This window comes from Calidris pugnax, unplaced genomic scaffold, assembly GCF_001431845.1.
Source record: "Calidris pugnax isolate Ruff unplaced genomic scaffold, ASM143184v1 scaffold133, whole genome shotgun sequence".
In the NCBI taxonomy this organism is placed as follows: Eukaryota; Metazoa; Chordata; class Aves; order Charadriiformes; family Scolopacidae; genus Calidris; species Calidris pugnax.
Window position 1 is genome coordinate 6,836,967 of NW_015090977.1, and position 5,897 is coordinate 6,842,863.

Sequence of the window (5,897 nt, forward strand, 5' to 3'; positions counted from 1 at the left end):
CCTTGTTTAACCAGGGTCTGCCCTGACACCCCCTTTCTGGTGGTGAGGAAGAGCTAACAGCTCTCAGAGCCCAAATCTGCTATTCCTGACTATACACAGCAAAACTTTATGGGGGAACTGTCCATTTGCTCTCCACTTGGCCAAGTGCTCTCTTATTCTAAAAATAATTTTAACAAGCTAAATACTCAGACAATCTCATCTCTTAGGAAATTATATGAAACTATATTGTGTTCAGTCCATAAACTGGTTCATAAGAGGCCTAAGTATAACATTTAACAAGGCTCAAGACTTTAACTTTAGAAATTTGTACTGAAGAGTAGAGAAGCATTATGTTCCGAAGGCTCTCCCTCTCCAAAAGGATATTACAAGAAAATAGCACTCAATTTTCAGCCTGCCCCTTCAAATGCTCAAGGCTGAAAACTGTGGCAGCTTCCATCTTCTTATCTGCTAGTGCTTCCTCCTCCTTATCAGGTGCTTACAGACAGCAATAGGATGATAGGGAAGCTGCTGCTGGTGCTGCATCAGAAAGCAAAAAGCAGCACGGATGCGTATAAACATGTAATTCAACCAAGCCAAGCTCCAGTTCCCCACCTGCTTGTATGAGGCCAACAAATCAAGAACCAGTTGAGAACAAACTTGCCTAAACCCTCACATGTAAATTGTTCTCCTGTCAGAATACACAGATACAGGAAATTGGATTAATTCATGCCCCCAAAAAAGGGCAATACAGTCCTTCAATACCTTTTCACTTAATGGAAAGGACAGGCTACAAAAATGCTTTAAACAATATTCAACCCCGAGATAGTGCTTCCCTTTCTCTGATTGGTATAACATGTTTGTCAAAAAAGAGCTCATACATCGCTTGGAAATAGATAAAAGTCACCACAGTGGTCGTTATTGAAAAAAAACATACCCTGCGCATGCACCATCGACCATGTTCAACCTGTGACCATTTAAAATCCTCAGTAAACAACATGCACAGAAAGTCAATTGAATTTAAGCTCTAACTCTGAAAGGGAAATAAACTTCCAAGAAACATGATGTATGAAACTTCACATGGATCTCATGGTCCTGGACAACAATGGGTTGCAGGAAAAAACCCCAAACAAAACCCAAACCCTATTTTCTTTTTCACTTTTTTCCCCCACTCTGAATTCTGTCACACAAAGCGTGTATTTTATGGAATGCCAGTGCACTAACAAATATAAACTCAAAATCAGGCTTTTTCCTTAGAGAATAGCTGAAGTCATCCTTCCGTCATTCCTGGTCTTAAATTAATCAGGAATATAAACATCATGTGTCCAAGCAAAATGGATCAATAGATACTATGACAACACAACTTACAAACAGAGCCCAGTCACTGAACAGCTCACCACTTAAGTTTTGCACCAAATTGAGATTTTTCTCTTTTATTTAAAAACCTCAGAGATGACTAATTAGGCAAAGCAACAACAAAAAAAGCTGTATCTGCAGAAAGACAGGAGCGTGCAAAGAACAGTTTCACATAGACATGCTTCTTTATTGAGAAAATGAATTTTCTGTTGATGAGGTAAAGTGGAATCTAGATCAAGATCTACCCCCATGCATGATAACAGTGAAAAAAATAACCTACCTTGGCCATGTGTCTTGAGCACACAGACATTTGCTGCAGATGCAAATATTTTTTGCTAAGTTTCGTGAAAAAAAAGAGGTAGGTATAGTTTTTCTCCATAGAACAAAGTTTCCATTGGAAGCTCATGCCAATCCTTGCACATTTGCCAATCAAGCAAGTACTTTCTTGTATGTCTCTTCTAAGCACTAAAGCCTGTGTTAAGCTTTGGAATTGAGGATAGATCTTACAAAATGGTGTGTGCAGAGAGGAGCCCCGCAAAGCAGAGAGGTCAGGGGGTGCTCACCCCACATCCACGTGTCAGGGAGGGTTTCACACTATCCCAAGCTGCAAGGCTGGCTGAAAGAGAAGGTAAGTTTCCTGTGCTTCTATGTCAATTCTGCAGGAGTGTGTAAATTACTGCCATGCTACCATGGCAGGCAGGAAGAAATCCTGGACTGGCATCCTGGAGTCCTGACAACCATCCTGACACTGAGATTCTGATGATGTGCAAAGATTATGGCTATTACCCATTAATTTTACTGCTGACATGCAAAACATCATGATTCATTAAGCACACCTATGCAGATTTTATGCGTTTCCTGTGTGCCATGCAAACTACCCTGAAAAGGAACCCCTTGAACTTTCTCTAGGAATGTGCTGTTTGGGTGAAAGAACACATTTCATAGGGATTATGTGGAATAATCTCTTTGCCTTCAAATCAATGAGACTCTTGACAAAATAAGGTAGAGTTCAAGGGATCTGGAAAATATCCAAACCTAGTCCATAATCCTTCTTAACTGAGCAGAAAAAAGAGTTCTACATCCACTCTGATTTTATATTAAGATTGCCAGGGCAGCCTCTGATACCATTTTGATTTGGGGTACGTGCATAATCTCACGGGTGAGGGGAAAATTGTTTTCTAACCGCATTGGTTTGCTGAATTGAGGTGCTGTGTATTTGTCAGCACTTCTCCCTTGGATATACACCTGGTTCCCACTACTTTGGTTCTACTTCAGTGAGATCCTCAGGTAAATTCAGATGAAAACTCCCATGGCAAATCAGCTTGCCAAAGCTTGTGCAGACATCAAGAAATATACAGAGCAGAAGGTAAAAACCAATTGCCTCTCTGCCCGGGCAGTGACGGTTCTGTGAGTCTCTCCAGCTCAGAGCTAGGTTTTGTTTGGCACTAACAGAAAGGAAAGAGGCTGCGTAATGATTAGTGTTTAGCAAGACCCACCTCAGAATCTTAGAAAAACACTGTTGTGGGTTCAGAAAACAACCGTTAAGATTAACTATGAGATCACCATCATTTTTTTAAAACTGAAGTAATTTTATTATAATTTTTAGACCTAAGATTCAAATCCTACAAATTCTTGGTACTCGCATGAAAATCTTTTTCCTCTAAATGTAGTTAAGATACTAAGTTTTCCCAGAGGATCATAAAGCAACTATTAAAAATAATCAGTCACACAGGGCATCTCATTAAGAACTAAATTGACATAGATTTCAATTAGTCTCATTTCTAAATAACATAACAATAGACCTATTGGGGCAGACAGCAAGATGTGAAGCTTCCTTTGGCTCTTTTACAGATTCTGAAAGAACTGAGAAAAAAAATGCACCTGGACAAGAAGTTACCCAACTCATAAAACACACTGGCATGTTCTGACAACAAGGGAAAGACACAAGCTTGTATAGGTTGAGGTAAAGCTAGGTAATATAGGCCAGACTATATTTTGAGTAGAGGTTTTACATCTACCTGTCATACCTCTGCTGAAAACCTCTATGACTGTCCTGGGACCCTGACACAGACAGGAGCCTGGGAAACATAGGAAGAGGGAAAACATAAGTGTTTATCCCCAGTATCATTCCAGCCTCCAGGGACCTGCAGCTGAGGGAACTTCCTAAACTAACATTTTGAATAACTCTTGATTAGTGTTTCTCACCAAGTTTTTCTTGGTAAGCAGTGTAAATGTTATTCTGTCCACAACATTTTGGCTGCTTGCTTTAAGGTTTATTAAGTTAAAAAATTCAGAGCAGGACTTGCCTCATTTCCTGTTGAGGAACAATTCCTGTAAATAATTTGTTTTGTAAAGTTTTTGTTCACTGCTTCCTGGAACCTGAAGAAGATCTCTTTGCCTAAGCATGATGCACTGATATTTGTCCTGAATCCCAGAACCAAGCCCAGCAGACTCTCTCTGTAGAGGGGGGAAGATGAAGTCCAGTGGTACTAATGAAGCAAAATGTTGGTTCACAAAGGTAGACAAACAGACATGAAGGTCTTCTATTTAAATTGCCAGGCTCACTCATGAGTCCCTTCCTGCCACTGATTAACCTTTTTTTTCCCCTCTTCTCTACAACCTTGATGTGAGGAGGTGATGCCAATCCCAGCAAATACCAAAGGACAGGTAAATTCCAGCCTTAAACGTCAAATTCACTTCTGTTACCCAGCCAGGAGCAAAGTCCAGAAAGTGGTTGTAATGCCCTATTATTACCATTATTTTTATTATTATGAGACGCATTACAAACTTTTAAAGTATGTTTTAGATGCAAATTACCATAAAACAGCAATGGCCCAAATAGTACCTATAGCAGATAAATTCTCAGTTTATCTGAAGGGACTTTCTCAGAATAATCAATGTGTAGTAGTTTTGTAAGCAAGCTAATAAGCAAATTAATCAAATACAAACGCAGCATTATCTAGAAAATTTGCAATAGGCACATGGTGCTTTCTTTAGCCTAAATGTCTACTTTCTCAACGCTTTAAAGAGAGGGCAGCGATACAACCCATGATTCAGGATGCACTGCTGCTTCCCTCTGTGCTTGATTCACAGACAGTGTGAATGCATGTTAACTTCCAGCTAGGAAACATGTTGTTTCATTTTAAACTATAAAGGCTCTTGCTCTTAATTCTACAGATCTTTCAGTGACAAAGATCATGACCACGGCACAGATGAGTGGTGCAGTAGGAAAGAGAGCCCTGTGCAGTCAGAGTAGTGTCAGAAGATGCAAAACGAAAGGTTACTAACCTAGAAATTTTAAGGAAGCCTGCTTAATGTTGGGTATGCAATTTGCAAGCTTCTGTGATACATCCTTCACAAGAGCTAAGCAGTCCTTTAATTTATCAGAACATGTGCTTTCCTTTTGGATGAGAGACAGAACCAGCGGCTATTAAAAAGACTATTCATTATAAGATTATTCGCATTAGCAGCATTTTCCCTCATTGCATTAGCGATAATGGTCATGGTATTGACCCCGTGTTTGGTACAAGTTAGCTGGCTTACATTAGCAGGCACGTAGTTCACATTAATATGAATCATGAACTCCTGCTAGTGAACTAAAACACAACGTAGCAGGAACAAATGGCTGTAAACAACTGCTTGACCAGAGATCCCAATCCCTCGACAGTATTCTAGAGCAGCAGGAAGAAGTTTGGCACATAGATAAAGGTCTGTTCAGTGACAAGTCCTGCGGTTTTCGTGCCTAAAACATTGGCTGGTAGGTCAGTCCAGAACACGGTTGTGTGTTTTCAAAGGTACAACCTGAATCCTCCCCCGAGTTGTGCATCAAGTGATTTAACAACCGACTTTGAGAAACGCTCAACTCTCATTGTATAAAAGACAAAGATTTTCCTGAAATCTCTAATGTTTACATCTAGCTGTGTCAATCTGCATCTGGGATCCAATTAGTGGGGTCAGCTAGTGTTTCTTACAGGGAGGATGACTTAATTGCCTTTCTACCTTTTGCCCGCTTGCCAGGTTCCTTGCATACATTAAGGCCTCGTACTCCTCACCTGAAAATCACACCCCAAGCCTTAAAACACACCACCACTACAATCCACAACAAGTCATCATTTTTAATGTTTGAGCTGAGCTGTCCCGACAGACTTCTCAGCCAGGATTAAGTACACTTCTAAAGTGTGCTTTTGTCATGCATCAGATTGCCATATCAGCTGTCAGCGCAGCAGAACATCACTGCAAGTTACAGAATCACAGAATTGTAGTGGTTGGAAGGGACCTCAGAGATCATCGAGTCCAACCACAAAAAAAAAAAAAAACCAAAAAAAACAAAAAAAACCCACCAAAAAAAAAAAAACACCACGCAAAAAAAGCGGACGCGCCCCGGGAAGGGGGCCCGGCCACCGCCTAAGTAAATAAATAAATAAATAAATTAAAAAAAATAAATAAATAAATAGAAAAAAAAAAACACCACCAAAAAATAAAAATAAAAAATAATAATTAAAAAAAAAAGAAAACAACAAACAAACAAACAAAAAAAAAAAACCAAAAAAACAACCATCTGGGCA